At 36.6% G+C, this 20340-nt stretch overlaps 1 long non-coding RNA gene across 3 annotated transcripts; it reads left to right on the top strand.

Moving 5' to 3' along the window:
• The first annotated feature begins 2352 nt into the window (after positions 1-2352).
• On the top strand, positions 2353-17111 carry LOC139935242 (uncharacterized). 3 transcript variants are annotated; one of them, XR_011785786.1, is made up of 8 exons: positions 2353-3063; positions 3488-3628; positions 5010-5190; positions 11530-11702; positions 13290-13459; positions 14096-14204; positions 14749-14863; positions 15385-17111. It is a non-coding gene; the product is annotated as an uncharacterized lncRNA (long non-coding RNA). The 3 variants fall into 3 exon arrangements; XR_011785785.1 differs by having other exon boundaries at positions 2354-3063; positions 5033-5190; positions 15385-17110; XR_011785784.1 differs by having other exon boundaries at positions 2354-3063; positions 3488-3644; positions 5033-5190; positions 15385-17110.
• The last annotated feature ends 3229 nt before the right edge of the window (positions 17112-20340 follow it).

Raw genomic sequence — 20340 nt, 5'->3', positions numbered from 1 at the left:
CATGAAATTGTCTTTAGTGTTTATTTAATGTGTGTTTAGTACCATTAAGGATCTATTAAGATTCCTTTAACTGTTATTTGTGGGGTGGGAGATGACAACCTTCACGTGGTCCACCCTGTTGTTAACTAATTGTCATCAAACAATAGAGCTATATAAATACTTGTTTCTATAGCTCTTTGCACCAAACCAATGTTTTAATTATATTGGTCATGAAATTGTCTTTAGTGTTTATTTAATGTGTGTGTTTAGTACCATTAAGGATCTCGTAAGATTCCTTTAACTGTTATTTGTGGGGTGGGAGATGACAACCTTCACGTGGTCCACCCTGTTGTTAACTAATTGTCATCAAACAATATACCTATATATACTTGTTTGTATAGCTCTATGCACCAAACCAATGTTTTAATTATATTGGTCATGAAATTGTCTTTAGTGTTTATTTAATGTGTGTTTAGTACCATTAAGGATCTATTAAGATTCCTTTAACTGTTATTTGTGGAGTGGGAGATGACAACCTTCACGTGGTCCACCCTGTTGTTAACTAATTGTCATCAAACAATAGAGCTATATATACTTGTTTGTATAGCTCTATGCACCAAACCAAAGTTTTAATTATATTGGTCATGAAATTGTCTTTAGTGTTTATTTAATGTGTGTTTAGTACCATTAAGGATCTATTAAGATTCCTTTAACTGTTATTTGTGGGGTAGGAGATGACAACCTTCACGTGGTCCACCCTGTTGTTAACTAATTGTCATCAAACAATAGACCTATATATACTTGTTTGTATAGCTCTATGCACCAAACCAATGTTTTAATTATATTGATCATGAAATTGTCTTCAGTGTTTATTTAATGTGTGTTTAGTACCATCAAGGATCTATTAAGATTCCTTTAACCGTTATTTGTGGGGTGGGAGATGACAACCTTCACGTGGTCCACCCTGTTGTTAACTAATTGTCATCAAACAATGGAGCTATAATTTATATACTTGTTTGTATAGCTCTATGCACCAAACCAATGTTTTAATTATATTGGTCATGAAATTGTCTTTAGTGTTTATTTAATGTGTGTTTAGTACCTATAAGGATCTATTAAGATTTCTTTAACTGTTATTTGTGGGGTGGGAGATGACAACCTTTACGTGGTCCACCCTGTTGTTAACTAATTGTCATCAAACAATAGAGCTATATATACTTGTTTGTATAGCTCTATGCACCAAACCAATGTTTTAATTATATTGGTCATGACATTGTCTTTAGTGTTTATTTAATGTGTGTTTAGTACCATTAATGATCTATTAAGATTCCTTTAACTGTTATTTGTGGGGTGGGAGATGACAACCTTCACGTGGTCCACCCTGTTGTTAACTAATTGTCATCAAACAATAGAGCTATATATACTTGTTTGTATAGCTCTATGCACCAAACCAATGTTTTAATTATATTGGTCATGACATTGTCTTTAGTGTTTATTTAATGTGTGTTTAGTACCATTAAGGATCTATTAAGATTTCTTTAACTGTTGTTTGTGGGGTGGGAGATGACAACCTTCACGTGGTCCACCCTGTTGTTAACTAATTGTCATCAAACAATACAGCTTCATATACTTGTTTGTATAGCTCTTTGCACCAAACCAATGTTTTAATTACCAGGTCATGACATGGTCTTTAGTGCTATTTATATGGTGTTTAGGACCATTAAGGATCTATTAAGATTTCTTTAACATTTATTTGCGGGGTGGGAGATGACAACCTTCACGTGGTCCACCCTGTTGTTAACTATTTGTCATCCAACAATAGAGCTATATAAATACTTGTTTGTATAGCTCTATGCACCAAACAATTTTTTTAACTACAAGGTCATGACATTGTCTTTAGTGTTATTTATTGAGTACTCATTAAGGATCTATTAAGATTCCCTTTAACTGTTATTTGTGGGGTGGGAGATGACAACCTTCACGTGGTCCACCCTGCTGTTAACTAATTGTCATCGAACAATAGAGCTATATAAAACTTGTTTGTATAGATCTATTCACCAAACATATTTTTTTACATATTTTTTTATTACAAGGTCGTGACACTGTCTTTAGTGTTTATTTATAGCGTGTTAATGACAGTGGACACTATTGGTAATTGTCAAAAACTAGTCTTCACAGTTGGTGTATCTCATCATAATGCATAAAATTTGAGCTCAATTGGTCAGCGAAGTTGCGAGATATTAAGCAAGCTTGCAGAGTGTAGTCTAGATTTCGAGCCGTCCACGTAACTAAATCATACCGTGGCGGGCGCGCTTTGGCGATTCAACCGCGCGTAGTACACTATCCAGAATCAAGCACCATCGTCTTGGGCCAAGACTAATAACCGCAGGATGGAACCATCTATTTTCTACTCTTTGGAATAAATTAATTGCTCAAATTTAGGCGGAAAAGTTTCCGTATGGCGCCACCACTTTTTCATTCGAAATAAAATAATATAGTATCTAATTTACCTGATTGACATATCCCTTTTTGTAAAAATGAGTGAAAAAGTGGTGGCGCCATACGGAAAGTTATCCCCGAATTCCAAGGAGCTTACTTCGAACACTTCACGGAAGCACCGGGACGGACGACATGACCGGGGCGGAGACACGATCATGACGGGGAGAGATGAGCCAAAAACACGGTATGCATTCAGCCACGCGCAGGGCCCCGGGGAGGCCGAGATCACAGCAGTTAAAACTAGTATAAGTACAGTCGTACGACTCGTATCGTGTGAGTGTTTCAGCAAGGGCAAGTTGCGTACATTCAAGCAGACTTTCTTCCAAAGATCATGGTCCATGAAATTTTAGAGTGTGTCATATTTTGTCTTATGAGCGATATGTCAAGAAGGAGGTTTCAACTTCAATCTAGAAAGAAATCTTCAAGTAGGCCTACTTATCCTACAGTTATTTTTTCCAATGAGCGATATGTCAAGATACAAGTATTTAAGCATGGAGTAAGCAAGAAATCTTCAATGTGTTGTTTTTGTCTTATGAGCGATTGTTTCAAGAAAGAAATGTTCAAGCAAGAAATTTTCAAATACAGGTATGTTGTCTATTGGGAGATTTGGCTTTGTCAAGATACCCAGGTGTTTAAGCAAGAAATCTTCATTGTTCAAATTGAATTGTGTTTTGTTGTCTTGCCCAAGCAAATGAAATGTAGTGAGCGACTTAAGAAACCAAGGTGAAAGTGTTCAACTAATTAGAAGTTCAATGTGCTAGGCCTGTATGTTAATTTTTTGTTTTTACCCACGCACCGATGTGTGTAAGCTCTGTATACTGAGTTTGTCAGTACTTTTTCCCGAGCCCCATGACAAAATATCAAAGGCATATTATTATTACTATTAACAGTATTTTTGACCACAAATCTGAAAAATTTTCCAAACTGACAGAAATTATTATTTTTTTTACCAAAAACTCAAACGTACAAAATTCTCAATAGATCTCATACGTTCTGTCATAACACGCAGGTCTTTTTGGCTTACAACTTCCTCTTATCAGCGAGTCAACCTTTAAGAGATGAGCACTCTCTCTGTTTCATTGGAAACATTTTCAATGTTGGAGAATTTCGTCAGGGAACTCTCAATAGCAGGCATTCTCGGCATTTTGTGGTAAAGGAGATTTTCGGTAAAATGTTTGTTCACCCTTTCACTCATCAAAACTGTTTCACAACAATAACATTTAGATGACTCGGGACAATGTGGGAACTGAAATGTGAAATTATATTGGCCAAGAAGTATTGTGTACTAGATACAAGGTTGAAATACTAGCCCCGTAAACTTAAGACTGTTACACTTGCAATTTAATTGTACCAACATTTAAGACAATCTGTATTAAATACACTGGACACTATAGGTAATTGTCAAAGACCAGTCTTCTCACTTGGTGTATCCAATTCTTCCTCCATGGTGTATTTCAACATATGCACAAAATAACAAACCTGTAAAAATTTGAACTCAATTGGTCATCGAAATTGCCATATAATGAAAGAAAAAACACCCTTGTCACACGAAGTTGTGTGCTTTCATGTGCTTGATTTTGAGACCTCAAATTCTAAAGCTGATGTCTCGAAATCAAATTCGTGGAAAATAACTTCTTTCTCGAAAACCACTTAACTTCACATGAAGCCGTTTCTCACAATGATTTATTATATCAACCTCTCCCCATTACTTGTTACCAAGTAAGTTTTTATGCTAATCATTATTTTGAGTAATTACCAATAGTGTCCACCACCTTTAACGAAATCTTACACATTCAACTCACTTTTTAGATGTCGTACCTACTTCCTGATTGCATTATTTAAATGTACAGGGAATAATTCATCCTTTAAAAAACCTTTGGTGGGGAATTTGATCTTTCATACATAAATCATTGGTTTTTAAATAGGGGAATCACTGTGTGGTGAAGCGGTTTTCAACTGGTGGTTTAATCCCAACAAGGCCTGGCTCTTGATAATTTTACCAAGAGGAAGTCAAGGTAAATTATCAAGAACCAGGCCTCGGCGGGTTTAAACCACTAGGTGAAAACCGATTCAACACACTTTGATTCCCATTCATGAATACTGTTTCGGTCAAAAACATGAACAATTCTTTGTAAAAAAGTAAAATAAATGTAAATTGTTTAATTGTTCAATGATTTCCTTCAACACAACACCCCTCCAGCTATGAAATGGTAAAGCTCTTCGCCGCCCTCGGGTAAGCAACTCCTTATAAGGGAATGCTGTGCGCGTTGCGTGTATTGTGTAATGTGGCATAACTGTTTCAGCTGTTGCTCTCGACTAATAGGCATGACAAAACTGTCTTATAAGAACAGGTGCAAGCTCGCGTGTCTCGCCCATGTTTCAACACTTTTTACTGGTCATAAACAAAGGTTTATACACACCCACGTGACGCGCTCTCCACCAATAGGAATAGCGAAACTGCCTGAGGTATTTATGAATAATGCTTGGTTGACTTAGAAAGGTTGGAATCTGTTTTAATAACACTGTGTTAGGTCATTTTCCCTCCAAATTGCAGCTAAAAGCTGAACAAGACAGTTGCAGCCTCTACACCCTACGCCTCTTCTTCCCGCCCTGAAATCTTACCTGCACCATTCTTCTTGTACTACTTGCTGTTCTCCACAGTCCAAGAGTGGCTGCGCCTCAGATGATGCATGCACACCCTATAGGCCTAAGGTAATCCATGTTTACTGTTTGCTTGCTCTGCTAGTATCCTTGATTATATGGGCACATGTAATAACTCTCTCTCCCCATAAAAAGCACAAGTCTTTGCAAACACTTTCAACAATGTCAACCAATGGGACAACACCTGGTTGATTTTGTCTTTCAACATTTAACTGGACCTAATGGAGAGGGAGTTTCATTGAGAACGATTTACTCAGTCCGCACTAATGAAATGTTTTCAGTATTTTGTTCTGTATGCCTATGATATGAAACCATAAAATCACTGAAAATTGTTTGACCCCCAAATCTGAATACTTGACCCATGCAGGCGCCACAGATTTTTGGGGATTTTGACCAAAACACCCAAACTCAAAAAATCTTCAATTAATCTCAAACTTTTGCTGATGTACTAAATCTGCACCGATGAATTGTCTTCAGTAGTCTGTTCTGTATCATTTGGTAGCATACAATTGTTCACCCCAAATCTGAAAATTCGACCCGTGCCAGCATCACAGTTTTTTGGGGAACTTTGTCCATACCCGGGTATGGTCGACTTTTTTTCATTTCAGACCAAAAATCCAAACTCACAAAATTCTCTTGAAGTCTAATAAGTTTGGTTGTTTACCCAGTCTCTAAAATCATCGGAAATTGTGTGATCCCAAAATGAAAATTGTGTCCATACCCGGGTATGGTCGACTTTTTTCATTTCGGACCAAAAGTCCAAACTCACAAAATTCTCTTGAAATCTAAGTATTTTGGTTGTTTAGCCAGTCTCAACTGATAAAATGTCTTCAGTAGTCCGTTCTGTATCATTTGGAACCATAAAATCATCGGAAATTTTTGGACTCCAAATCTGAAAATTTTGTCCACACCCAGGTATGGTCGACTTTTGTCATTTCGGACCAAAAATCCAAACTCACAAAATTCTCTATAAATCTAATAATTTTGGTTTTTTACCCAGTCTCAACTGATAAAATGTCTGCAGTATTCCGTTCTGTACCATTTTGAACCATACAATCATCGGAAATTGTTTGACCCCAAAACGAAAATTTTGTCCATACCCAGGTGTGGTCGACTTTTTTCATTTCGGACCAAAAATCCAAACTCACAAAATTCTCTTGAAATCTAATAATTTGGGTGATTTAGCCAGTCTCAACTGATAAAATGTCTTCAGTAGTCCGTTCTGTATCATTGGGAACCATAAAATCATCAGAAATTTTTGGACTCCAAATCTAAAAATTTTGTCCATACCCGGGTATGGTCGACTTTTTTCATTTCGGACCAAAAATCCAAACTCACAAATTTCTTTATAAATTTACTAATTGTGGTTGTTTAGCCAGTTTCAACTGATAAAATGTCTTCAGTAGTCCGTTCTGTATCATTGGGAACCATAAAATCATCGGAAATTGTTTGGCCAAAACGAAAATTTTGTCCATACCCGGGTATGGTCGACTTTTTTCATTTCGGACCAAAAATCCAAACTCACAAAATTCTCTTGAAGTCTAATAATTTTGGTTGTTTAGTCAGTCTCAACTGATAAAATGTGTTCAGTAGTCCATTCTGTATCATTTAGAACCATAAGATCATCGGAATTGTTTGACCCCAAATCTGAAAATTTTGTCCATACCCGGGTATGGTCGACTTTTGTCATTTCGGACCAAAAATCCAAACTCACAAAATTCTCTATAAATCTAATAATTTTGGTTTTTTACCCAGTCTCAACTGATAAAATGTCTGCAGTATTCCGTTCTGTACCATTTTGAACCATACAATCATCGGAAATTGTTTGACCCCAAAACGAAAATTTTGTCCATACCCAGGTGTGGTCGACTTTTTTCATTTCGGACCAAAAATCCAAACTCACAAAATTCTCTTGAAATCTAATAATTTGGGTGATTTAGCCAGTCTCAACTGATAAAATGTCTTCAGTAGTCCGTTCTGTATCATTGGGAACCATAAAATCATCAGAAATTTTTGGACTCCAAATCTAAAAATTTTGTCCATACCCGGGTATGGGTGACTTTTTTCATTTCGGACCAAAAATCCAAACTCACAAATTTCTTTATAAATTTACTAATTGTGGTTGTTTAGCCAGTTTCAACTGATAAAATGTCTTCAGTAGTCCGTTCTGTATCATTGGGAACCATAAAATCATCGGAAATTGTTTGGCCAAAACGAAAATTTTGTCCATACCCGGGTATGGTCGACTTTTTTCATTTCGGACCAAAAATCCAAACTCACAAAATTCTCTTGAAGTCTAATGATTTTGGTTGTTTAGTCAGTCTCAACTGATAAAATGTGTTCAGTAGTCCATTCTGTATCATTTAGAACCATAAGATCATCGGAATTGTTTGACCCCAAATCTGAAAATTTTGTCCATACCCGGGTATGGTCGACTTTTTTCATTTGGGACCAAAAATCTAAACTCACAAATTTCTCTATAAATCTAATAATTTTGGTTTGTTACCCAGACTCCACTTGTAAAATGTCTGCAGTAGTCCGTTCTGTACCATTTTGAACCATACAGTCATCGGAAATTGTTTGACCCCCAAACGAAAATTTTGTCCATACCCAGGTGTGGTCGACTTTTTTCATTTCGGACCAAAAATCCAAACTCACAAAATTCTCTTGAAATCTAATAAGTTTGGTGATTTAGCCAGTCTCAACTGATAAAATGTCTGCAGTAGTCCGTTCTGTACCATTTTGAACCATACAATCATCGGAAATTGTTTGACCCCAAAACGAAAATTTTGTCCATACCCAGGTATGGTCGATTTGTTTTTTATTTTGGACCAAAAATCCAAACTTACAAATTTCTCTAAAAATCTAATAATTTTGGTTTGTTACCCAGACTCCACTTGTAAAATGTCTTCAGTAGTGTGGCTGTATCATTTGAAACCATAAAATTCTCGAATTTTTTTAAAACCTAAGTCTGAAAATGTTGACAATACCGGCATGGTTCGATTTTTTCATTTCGGACCGGAATTAAACGCCCTCGTTCGCCATTATTTTAAAAGCATAAGTGCACATTGCATATGCAGTTGTGTCTGACCCGTTTAAAACCGTCCATGTAGTAAATTAAAACGCCTTTGGTCAACGGAGCACGTTCACCGTTATTTTACAAGCATAAGTGCATGTCAAGAATAACATGGGAAATGTTCGGATATTCGCTGCAATCATAAAACACGTGAATATTCATGCTGCATAGGTTCAGTGAGCTCGCTTACAGGTGCACGTACATGTACAGTCATGTACCCCTTCGCATAGAGCCCGACAGTTTGCATATGCAAAAGTGTCCAGAGCATAAAGTTTTGTATGGCGGACACAATCGCATCTGCTACCGGCATGGGCAAATTTTCAGATTTGTGATCAAACAATTTTTGGTGATTTTATGGTTTCAAATGATACAGAGTGCACTACTAAAAGACATTTCATCAGTGCTGACTAATAGTAAATCAACCAGAGTTTGAAATATAATGAGAATATTGTGAAATTGAGTTTTTAGTCAAAAATCTGAAAAATGTGCCAAGCCTGTGTCGCATGCAATTATGTCCTTTATGCAATATCCAGAGGGTTTTGCATATGCAATCTTGTCCGCCCGGACGCTGCTGCATTATGCAATTGTGTCTGCCCTGACACATTTGCATATGCAGGTGTGTCCACCCCGTTTTAAACCTTCCATGCAGTAAGCTTAAATGCCCTTGGTCAACGGAACACGTTCGCCATTATTTTACAAGCATAAGTGCATGCTGTCATGAATGACATGGGAAATGTTGGATATTCGCTGCAATCATAAAATACGTGAATATTCATAATATGTAGGTTCAGTGCATGCAAGCTCGCTTACGGGCGCACATACATGTACAGTCATGTACATGTCCGCTGGACGTTTTTGCGTAGCTAGCCCTGGAAAGTTTGCATATGCACTATGTGTACTCTATCATTTGAAACCGTAAAATCACCGAAAATTGCTTGATCTCAAAACTGAAAATTTGCCCTTGATAGCAGATGCAATTGTGTCCGCCATGCAAAACTTTCCGCTCCAGACAATTTTGCATATGCAAACCGGGGCTATGCAAAAAACCTGTAAGCGAGCACGTGCATGTACTGAACTTACGTATGCAGCATGAATATTCACGTATTTTATGATTGCACCGAATACCAACAGCCGAACATTTCCCATTTCATTCATGACACACACTTTTGCTTGTAAAAAAATGCCAAACGTGTTCCGTCGACCAAGGGCGTTTAATTTACTGCATGGATGGTTTTGCACTGGGCGGGCACAACTGCACATGCAAATGTGTCCGCAAATGTGTCCGGACAGACACAATTGCATTATGCAGCAGTGTCCGAGCGGACACAATTGCATTGTGCAGCAGCGTCCGGGCGGACACAATTGCTTATGCAAAAGTGTCTGGCGAACATTATCGCATAATCGCATATGCGATAATGTCTGCTGGATAATATTGCATAGAGGACACAATTGCATGCGACACCGGCTCGGCACATTTTTCAGATTTTTGACTAGAAACTCGACTTCAAAAAGTTCTCGTTCGGCAAACTTTTCAGATTTAGGGTGAAAAATGTTCACATGATTTTATGGTTCCCAATGATACAGAACGGACTACTGAAGACATTTTATCAGTTGAGACTGACTAAACAACCAAAATTGTTAGACTTCAAGAGAATTTTGTGAGTTTGGATTTTAGGTCCGAAATGAAAAAATCGAACCATGCCGGTACGGTCAAAATTTTCAGATTTAGGGTGAAATTTTTTCGATAATTTTATGGTTCCAAATGATACAGCACGGACAACTGAAGACATTTTATCAGTTGAGACTGGCTAAACAACCAAAATTATTAGACTTCAAGAGAATTTTGTGAGTTTGGATTTTAGGTCCGAAATGAAAAAAATCGAACCATGCCGGTATGGTCAAAATTTTCAGATTTAGGGTGAAATTTTTTCCGATGATTTTATGGTTCCAAATGATTCAGCACGGACTACTGAAGATATTTTACATGTGGAGTCTGGGTATAAAACCAAAACTTTTAGATTTAAATAGAATTTTGTGAGTTTGGATTTTTGGTCCGAAATAAAAAATAATAGAACTATGTCGGTATGGTCAAAATTTTTCAGACTTGGGGTCAACAAATTTCCAATGATTTTATGGTTCCAAATAATAATACAGAACGGGCTACTGAAGACATTTTATCAGTTGAGACTGGCTAAACAACCAAAATGTGTAGATTCAAAGAAAATTTTGTGAGTTTGGATTGTAATGGAGAGCTGTTGTTAGTATACCATTGTGAGAAACGGAGCTCTGAATTAAGTAACGTGTAGTTTTCGAGAAAGAAGTAATTTTCCACGAAATTAATTGTGATACCTCGAGGTTTAGAACTTTAGGTCTCGAAATCAACCATAAACGCACACAACTTCATAGGACAAGGGTGTTTTTTCTTTCATTAATTTCATTTTCTTTTCACAACTTCGATGACCAATTGAGGTCAAATTTTCACAAGTTTGTAATTATTTTATGCATAATGTTGAGATACACCAGCTGTGAAGACTCGTCTTTGACAGTTACCAATAGTGTCCAGTGTCTTTAAGTTTACTGTCTTTACAAGTGAAAAACATCAAATCATTTCAATTAAATTAAATTAAATTAAAACAATTCTCTCCAAATATTTTGTGAAATTCTTTCGCGGCGTCGTATATTTATTCACGACAAGTCGCGAATATTTTCGCGACGTCGTATATTTACTCACGACAAGTCGCGAATATTTTCGCGACTAGTCGCGAATATTTTTTACGACGTCGTGAATAATTCTGCGACTAGTCGTGACTAAATCGCGACTAGTCGTAAATATTGTTTTCAGTAACTTGAGTGTGTATTACACGGCGCGCGTAGAGAGCCAAGCTATGACGATTGTAGCCACTCGGCTATGTGTATGGGGCCCATGTTTTATCCAGTAGAATTGTTATCGAAGTTCGAAAAAACAGAGTCTGATTTTCATCAATATTTCGGGGGTTTTCAAGGTTGAATTACTCCCAACCCAAATAATTCTGAATGCTAAAGGATTATTACTCTAAACGTTACTCTAACCCTAACTCACTTACAACACTTACAAGCACCGACTGACACTTGCGGATACCTACCGTGAAACCCCATACCAGACATTGAATGCAAAATCACCAACCAGTTTTTGTTTTTTTATTCAGTCCCTAAGCCATCAGAAAATCAAAAACCCACATACTGCATCTTAGCCCTCTGCATCATCCTGCCCTCGGATCTTTGGTCAACCCATGATGATTGTTTGTTTTCTCTTCATTTTCGATCTTTGTGCCTAGTGTTTGTTTTTGATGACATGATGGGTGCCGAGTGAGCTATTCAGATGCAGCATTGACATCCGGCATGAGGAGTGGATGGAAGAAGTTCAGGGAGCTGGCCCCATTTTTTAAATAAAAGGGGCCGTCCCTGAAGATGAAGGGCTAGGTATACACCACCTTCAACTGCTACCCAAGTATGTTCAATGATTAAAACCATCTTAAACACTTGTAAGAACTAATGGCTACTCTAATGGCATGCTTGTAGTAGGCCTGTAGGGATTGAGAGGTCTTTAAAACATCTGCCACACTGATGAGGCTACAGAGATGATTTTGTCATACATCAATTTCTGCAAAGCCATGATCATCCCAAAAAAGGTGTACACTTCTAACACTTGCCCCAGTTTTTCACTGCCTGTATCAATGGTCTTTGGATATTGGTCTGAAGGTATTTGTATCTTATATGGTCAACTCTGATATCCAAAATGCCCAAACAAGTTGCTATGAACAATTATTGACCATGGCCCTTTGTTATTGCTATGAAGTGTTTTGAGCAGATTATTAAATGTATGTATTTGTCACAAACCACAGATCGATCCATCAGTTTGCTTATAGAGCAAAACAAGGTGTAGGAGATGCTGTCTTTACTTTACTACACAAAAAATGCTCATCTTGAAACAATACAGCGACTTACGCTAGAGTTTCTTTTTGGATCTGTCATCCACAATTAATATAGGCTAAATTGTTGATGGATCAAATGCATAGCGTGGATGTAAACCCTATTAGTTGTGGATTTATAACAATAACAATAATAACAAAACATTCCCCAAATCGCTTAACAGCTAAATATAAAAGCTATAAGAAAACAAAACTGAAAGTAAATTTCTGAATTAAAACCCACAATAAAATTATATAAAATAGGCAAGTCCAGGTGTTACCTTAGTTAAACCATTAAAAAAAATACAAACTACAAAAGGATTCCAAATATTCTGTAAAACTATAGTAGTTAAAAATTTAAAAGTTAAAAGCGAAAAAGATTAGGGATTTGTTTAACTGTTCGATAGAAGAGCGTTTGTCGCAGTAATGTTTACATTTTTGGGGTGTAACAAAGAAAAATTTACAAACCAATGACCTGTGCAGTACAGTGGTTTGTCTCATACCATCATAAAAATCATTATCAAATCTGCTAGTTTGAGATCAATCTGCCATCTGGGTCAAGATAAAATTGTGAAAAACCAATGACACACTCTGCATGATATCGACTACCAACCAAAACTTCATAAAATGCTCACTTTGCGGAAATTGTTTTTTATTTTAAATTTACTCATCAATATGACGCTTCAGACAGGAGCACTCTGTATAGCATAACTTGCAAGTTCCTTAAATGCAATAAGTCTCATTCGACTCTCATGATAATTTTGTTTATGTTTTCTGCCATTGCATCAATGCCACAATGCCACTGATTACCTAATGTACCATTTTGTGGGTAAAACTCCATGTCAATATCAGTTACGGTAGCCTTGTTCTTTTTTGTCTTGCCTAAAAAAGACGCACGATACTGCACAATCTTTGAGGTATCCATGGTACCACATTGATTCCCAAAATTGCAACAAAGATTTTTCATCATGTACTCTTTATTTTACTTATCAAGAAAGAAAACCTGAAGGGAAACTGACTTGGTAGATCTTAAACAACTTAGGTTTGAACAAGGAAAAGTTTACTGGAGCGGCCCGCTTCAGTACATTTTTCTTTGTTCAAGCCCCATTGCTTTATTTTACTTACAGGAATCGTGGACAGTTAAACAATCAAAGATGTGCGAGAAGATTTGCGAAAAGATGGGCAGGGAGGCAGCCCAGCAAGGCCTAGTGCACAGGATGTTCAAGTGCCTTCTGATGCCAAGAAGCTTTTCTGTAGTGAAACCCTTTCAATCATCACGCAAGACACACATGGCAATGTACACTCAAGTTTTTTTTCTCTTCTAGATTTAATTAAGTTGAACAGTTTTCATTAAAATGACCTAGTTGTGGCACATTGAAGCCAACTTTGTGCGGCTGCCTTCTACACAAGTTTGGCAAGTCATTGGTGTCTTTAGGTATGCATGAATTTAATCAGCATTATGGAAAAAGCTTATTGCCTTCATGGAAGAAGTCGTTCCCAGTGGTGTATATTTTCACTGTGCAACTATTTCCCAGAATACCTAATTCTTGGTCTTAACCCCTGGAACTTTGAGTTTGAAACATCCTATAATGGATAGCTGGCGTGCTAGGCTTAAATTTTTTAGCAGCACTGATTTCAGTCCTTTTTGCTTTCCATTGTTGACAACTTGAAGCCGCAATGCAAGCTGCCTCAATGTTTTGTGCAAGGGGAACGTCAACACCAAAACCTCATGTATTATGTGCCCATTTGTACTCTTGGATGTAGAGAAGAAGTGTATGTAACAGTGCATGTCATCTCACAGTCTTTGATTTCACACGTAGTGCATAATGAGAAAGGTATTAAAGCCAATCTGAATTTCATAACATATTTCTATCGATGTTGAAACTGGTTCGTGTAATTTTCTAAATTCTGAATGTTGGTGTTTTCTTTGCAGGTCTACAAGAGACATGACCTGAAAAGCTCATAGTTGAATGAGAAGATGGAAAACCTCTTCAAATGTTTAGGTTCTGCTCAGATTTTGTTTGGCGATGAGGGATGTTCAGGTAATACTGATTTGAATTATCATTGACAACAATGACCAATGGTCCATGTATAAAAAAATACATTTATAACAGGACTGAAGAATGATCCATATCGATATATAGTCGATATAAATTGTGTTTTTTCCTTCTTTTTTAGAGAACAATATATTTTACTCCACAAATAATACGAACAACAGTTACATATTATAGATAGCCTTTGATTTGGACCCTTTGCGTTTTGTATGTGTAAATGTAGACTGAGGTAGCTTCAAGATGATATACAAGTAGGGGGTATGAGAAATCAATGGCACATGTGCAATTACCAAACCACATAATAAATGAAAATCTTTTTGAAAAACAGAGGGGTTTGATCTTAATAGAACAAAAGCCACACTCCTGTCAGCAAAAAAAAGAATAATAAAAAATTCCACCCTTCTACATGGAAGAGCGTATTAACAGTTCATACTGTTGTAAATCTGTTCTGGTGGCTGTTATCCTTGCTCATCACAGAAATCTTTTAAAAATCCAGGTCAGTTAAGTTGATGTTCAAATATTTTATTTGCAGATATGGTTAAACAGAGTGAGATATATCTTCAAGTTTGATGGGAAATCAAGCATCATCATTATTTGTGTCATGGTCGGTTCTGCACTTAAGCTTGCAAGAAGAAGATTGGAATCAGGTCAGTGCATTGTATCAATGAGAATGGGTCATTTTTGTTGTTTATGCATAATTTACATGATGTTGTTAAATGGACAATGCAATCGCCACAGAAAACATAATATCAAAGATATCATGAGAGGCGTTATTTGGAGATGATGGAATCTCCTTTTGTGTGTATGTTGGTGAAGATAGAGACTATACATTCGTCAGAACCCCTGAAGAATGTGCCTATGAATATCATGAGAGGCGTTGTTTGCCAATATTAGTTATGGTAGCCTTGTTCTTTTTGTCTTGCCTTAAAAGGCGCACAATATGGCACAATCTTTAGGGAATCCATGTACCACATTGATTCCCAAAATTGCAACAAAGATTTTTCATCATGTACTCCTTACTTTACTTATCAAGTAGGAAAACCTGAAGGGAAACTGACTTATGGTAGATCTTAAACAACTTAGGTTTGAACAAGGAAATGTTTACTAGAGCGGCCGACCTCAGAACAATTTTCTCTGTTCAAACCCCATTGCTTTACTTTACTTGCAGCAATCATTGAGAATGAGACATTTATAAGATGTGCGAGAAGATTTGCGACAAGATGTGCAGGGAGGCAGCCCAGCAGGCCTGATGGAAACACTGTTGAAGAGATTCGAGCCCTTAAAGAACCTTTTGATGCCAAGAAGCTTTTTTGTAGACACACAAGTTGCAGTCCTTTGAAAATTTAGGTAAACACAATTTAAGTTTTCTTTTACGTTCCAGGTTGTGTATGATTTTACTGTCTTTGTTTTTTAGAGAACTAAGGCCTTGTGTACTATCAAATTTTGCCTAAAATGTTTGAAAGGGTAAACTGTAAAACTTTGCTCTTAAAAATTACAGTAATTTACTGTCAGCTGAGTTGCCAGTAAGTAACTGTGATTTTTACCGGCATTAGGGGCGAATTCAAAATTAAACAATCGGTAACTCGGGGTAAATCTTCATTTTCCCCCGGGGTATTACGAGGCAAAAGGAAGTCGGACCATAATGAGCTAATTATCTACAGGTCAATGAACATCGCTCTTGGGGCCACAGAGAGCCCAGTTTACTTCTCTGATATCGCTGCCGGCAGCCCTTTGGTTTGGCAGAGGCTCATTTAATTCGTAATTGATACTGTTCAACAATAGATAAGTGGAGTTTGTGGTCCATTGGTTTCTTTAGAACCGATGAGTACCTGAATGGATCAGCAGACCATTTATTGGAGCAGCCAGGCAGCTGTCACTAATCCGATCATCCCTTGCTAAAGTAATCCCACACAAAAATCTTGCCTTTTGTTAAATTGCTCTTTGTATCCGCGGTCACCCAACCATGCCCAAGTTGACCCAGCATGTGCAGATGGATATTCATGACTCTATTGTTCGTATGCAAGGCTGTAAATACCCTGTATTACCTCGGGTGATTCTTAAAAAGCCCCCGAGTTACCGCTTGTTTAATTTTGAAATTGTCCCTTACTGTAAATAAAATTTAAAACAAATAAGTAAAAACAGAGTTTGGAGTTTTAACACATTTCTATTATAGCACAACTAGCCAACTTGACGTAAAGTGATTTGTGTGTAAACGGATTTTGTACAGTATGCAGTTCATTTAATTAGGCATATTGAAGAATATTGATGTAAACACAATGCTTACTGCATGGATGTTTTGTTCAAGCTAAATCACCCAGCAGGTGAACTATTTTACAAAGATGTAACAGAAATGAGACAAACTCAGCTTCTTTGTGTTACCTGTGATCATCACTTGTCTAATCCATACAACGAAATTAGTAAAGGATCTTTTTCAAGTACAAAAGATTTTGAAATTTTGAAAAGCTTTGTGTGTTGGGCGCAAAAGCTAATGTACGCCAAATTGAATTATGTGGAACACAATTGGCATAGCTATTATTAACAGCGCGTATTACACACCGACCGACGCGCAAAAAACGCAAATGAAACAGTGTCACACTGTCTATACCTGGTAAATTAAGTTGCTTTAAACATAAGGGCATTTATGAACGGGAATAAAAGAGTAGTGACTCCATATCTAAAGCGGACGTTTAAATCCTTGCAGGGTCGTTACGGTGCGATAAAGGCCCTCGCCTTCCGCTCAAGCCTTTATCACATGGCCACAACCCTGCCATTTTTAAACGTCCGTTTAAGAACTCGTCGCCTACTCTTTGATTCCCTTATTAATTTCATTGTGTATTCCAAATGTAGGGCAACAGATCTACGAATCATTGTATGTATTTGTTTTTCTTGTCCCAGTGCTAAGTAAATTAACCATAATAATAATGTGGCCTTTGTGTACTTATCAAATTTGTACAAAGCTATTGGGTTAGTTACTAAAATTTGTACTTACCAAGGTTTGCCTGAAATTGTGTATTAGGTCTTGTGTACTGATAAGATTTTGCATTAAATTTGCCAGAAATTGTGTACAAGGCTATTGTACCTCAGCCTCCTTTACTAAAATTTAAACTTTGCCGAAAATGTTTGTACAGTGCTTTATACAGCCTTGTGTACTTATAAAACTTTGCCTGAAAAAGTGTTCAAATGTGCTACTTGTATAGCATTTGCTACAAAATGTGTAAAAGGCTTGTGTGTTTGGAAATGTGTTTAAAGCCATTATACACTTTCCGTACAGAAAAAACACTTTGCTTGAAAATGTAAGAGCTAGTACTTACTAGACTGGTGCATATGTCTTGTGTAGTTGTCAAATGTTGCTTGAAAATGTTTACAAGGCCTCGTGTACTTTTTCTCCTAAAATTATCAAATTTTGCCTGAAACTGTATCTCAGGCCTATATAATAATAATAATATAGCCTTGTACAGTTGCCATATTTTGCCTGAACGTTATCAAACCTTGCCTGAATCTGACAAGGCTTAGGAAATGTGTGTTATCAAGTTTGGTTGACAATGTTTGTGTTGAAAACTATAGCCTTGTGTACAAATTCTGAACTATCACATTTTGCCTGAAAAGATGTACAGGCCTTGCATACTTACAAAAGTGTTGTTCTTAAACTAAAACTGTTGAACTATTGTGTACAAGACTGTAGCCTTGTGTAATAATTAAATTTTGCCTGAAATTATCAAATTTTGCCTGAAATTATCAAATTTTGCCTGAAAATAAGTACAAGACTATACGGTACACAAGGCTTGTGTACTTCCCTGTAGCATGTCAGTTACAATCTTGTCTGACTTAGAATAACTTTTACTCATTGATGCAGTCTGCTTACCGCAAATTCCATAGTACCGAAACTGCTCTGTTGAAAATTCAAAACGATTTGTTAATGGCTATGAATAGAAAACATGTTACCCTGTTGGTTTTATTACATTTAAGTGCTGCATTTGATACACTGGATCATGGTATTTTACTGAGTACACTTAAGTCTCGCTTTGGAATTGATGGTACAGCCCTTAACTGGTTTCGCTCATACCTTGATGGCAGATCACAAAGGGTTTCGATTAATGGTAAACTGTCTCATAATTATAATTATTTGCATGTAATGGTTTGTATCTACATGACAATAAAACTGAATTCTTGATCATAGGTACCCGTCAGCAACTATCGAAGGTTACACTGGATGGTATCCAGGTTGGGCAGTCAATTGTGTCACCTGTTTCCCTTGCCCGAAGTCTAGGTGCATGGTTTGATGTCAATATGCAATGAAAACCCGCGTTTCTAAAGTTTGTGGTAGTGCATTTTATTATTTGCATAACATTAAGCGCATAATAAATTTTTTGTCTAAGGAATGTACTGAAACACTCATTCATGTGTTTGTCTCTAATAGACTATATTACTGTAATAGTCTTTTTTTATGGCTTACCCAACACTAAGATTAAACAACTCCAGAGAGTGCAAAATGCTTGTGCCAGGCTGGTCTGTAATGCTTTCAAATATTGCCATATTTCTCCACTACTTATGGATTTACATTGGCTCCCTGTTCGGTTTAGAATTGAATTTAAAATTTGAATGATCACTTACAAAATTCTTCATATTTTAGCTCCTCAGTTTTTAATTAGGCTTGTTTCGATCAAACCCCTATCTCGCTGAGGCCTTCGCAGTTCTGATAATGGTATTTTTCTTAGTCACCCTGTTGGTTGTAGTAAGGCCGCTCTTGGGGACAAGGCCTTTGAATGTAGTGCTCCCCACCTCTGGAACAAACTCCCCCTCATACTAGGATCGCTGGCAGCCTCAATATTTTTAAATCGGTCCTTAAGACTTATCTTTTTAAAGAAGCTTTTTACTGATTGTGCATATAAATATATTGTTCCTTTACTAGTTTGTTTTTGGTCTATCTTATGTTTTGCAATTTGAACTCTTCGGATTGTCCTGTAAGGTTCTTGTATTTTCAGTTTGTTTGGATTGCTGTATATTTTCCTGTTGTTAAAAGTTATGTTATTATAAATACTTTGTTATGCGCTTGTGTACATTTTTTGGAATGGGCGCAATATAAATGAATAAATTATTATTAAAATTAGTATCAAATTTTGTTTGAAATTGTGTTCTTGTGTACAAGACTATAGCCTTGTGTACTCCCTAAATTCTGCCTAAAAACAAGTACAAGACTATGTCCTTGTGTGCTTATAAAATTTTGCCTGAAATGATCAAATTTTGCCTGAAATGATATAATTTTGCCTGAAATAGTGTAATCATAAATTTGTATCTGAAATTATCAAATTTTGTCTGAAATTATCAAATTTTGTCTGAAATAGTGTACAAGACTGTAGTCTTGTGTAATCATCAAATTTTGCATGAAATGATCAAATTTTGCCTGCAAATAAGAAACAAGACTCTATGGTACACAAGCCTTGTGTACTTATCAAGTTGTGCCTGAATAATTATATAAATTTTTTCCTGAAATTGTGTACTTGTGCACAACACTATAGCCATGTGTACTCCCTAAATTCTGCCTAAAAACAAGTGCAAGACTATAGCCTTGTGTACTCATCAAATTTTGTCTGAAAGAGTGTACAAGACAGTAGCCTTGTGTAATCATCACAATTTGCCTCAATTGATCAAATTTTGCCTGAAAATAACCACAAGACTATAGCCTTGTGTAATCATCAAATTTTGCCTGAAATTGTGTACTTGTGTACAAGACTATAGCCTTGTGTACTCCCTAAATTCTGCCTTAAAACAAGTACAAGACTATAACCTTGTGTACTCATCAAATTTTGTCTGAAAGAGTGTACAAGACAGTAGCCTTGTGTAATCATCACAATTTGCCTCAAATGATCAAATTTGGCCTGAAAATAACCACAAGACTATAGCCTAGTGTAATCATCAAATTTTGCCTGAAATTGTGTACTTGTGTACAAGACTATAGCTTTTTCGTACTCCCTAAATTCTGCCTAAAAACAAGTGCAAGACTATAACCTTGTGTACTGATCAAATTTTGCCTGAAATGATAACATTTTACCTGAAATTATAAAAATTTTCCTGAAATAGCATAATCATCATTTTTTTTTCTGAAATTATCAAATTTTGCCTGAAC

This window comes from Asterias amurensis, chromosome 3 (genome assembly GCF_032118995.1).
Source record: "Asterias amurensis chromosome 3, ASM3211899v1".
Taxonomy (NCBI): Eukaryota; Metazoa; Echinodermata; class Asteroidea; order Forcipulatida; family Asteriidae; genus Asterias; species Asterias amurensis.
Note: the sequence above shows the minus strand (reverse complement) of the source record. Positions and strands in the feature narration are given on the sequence as shown.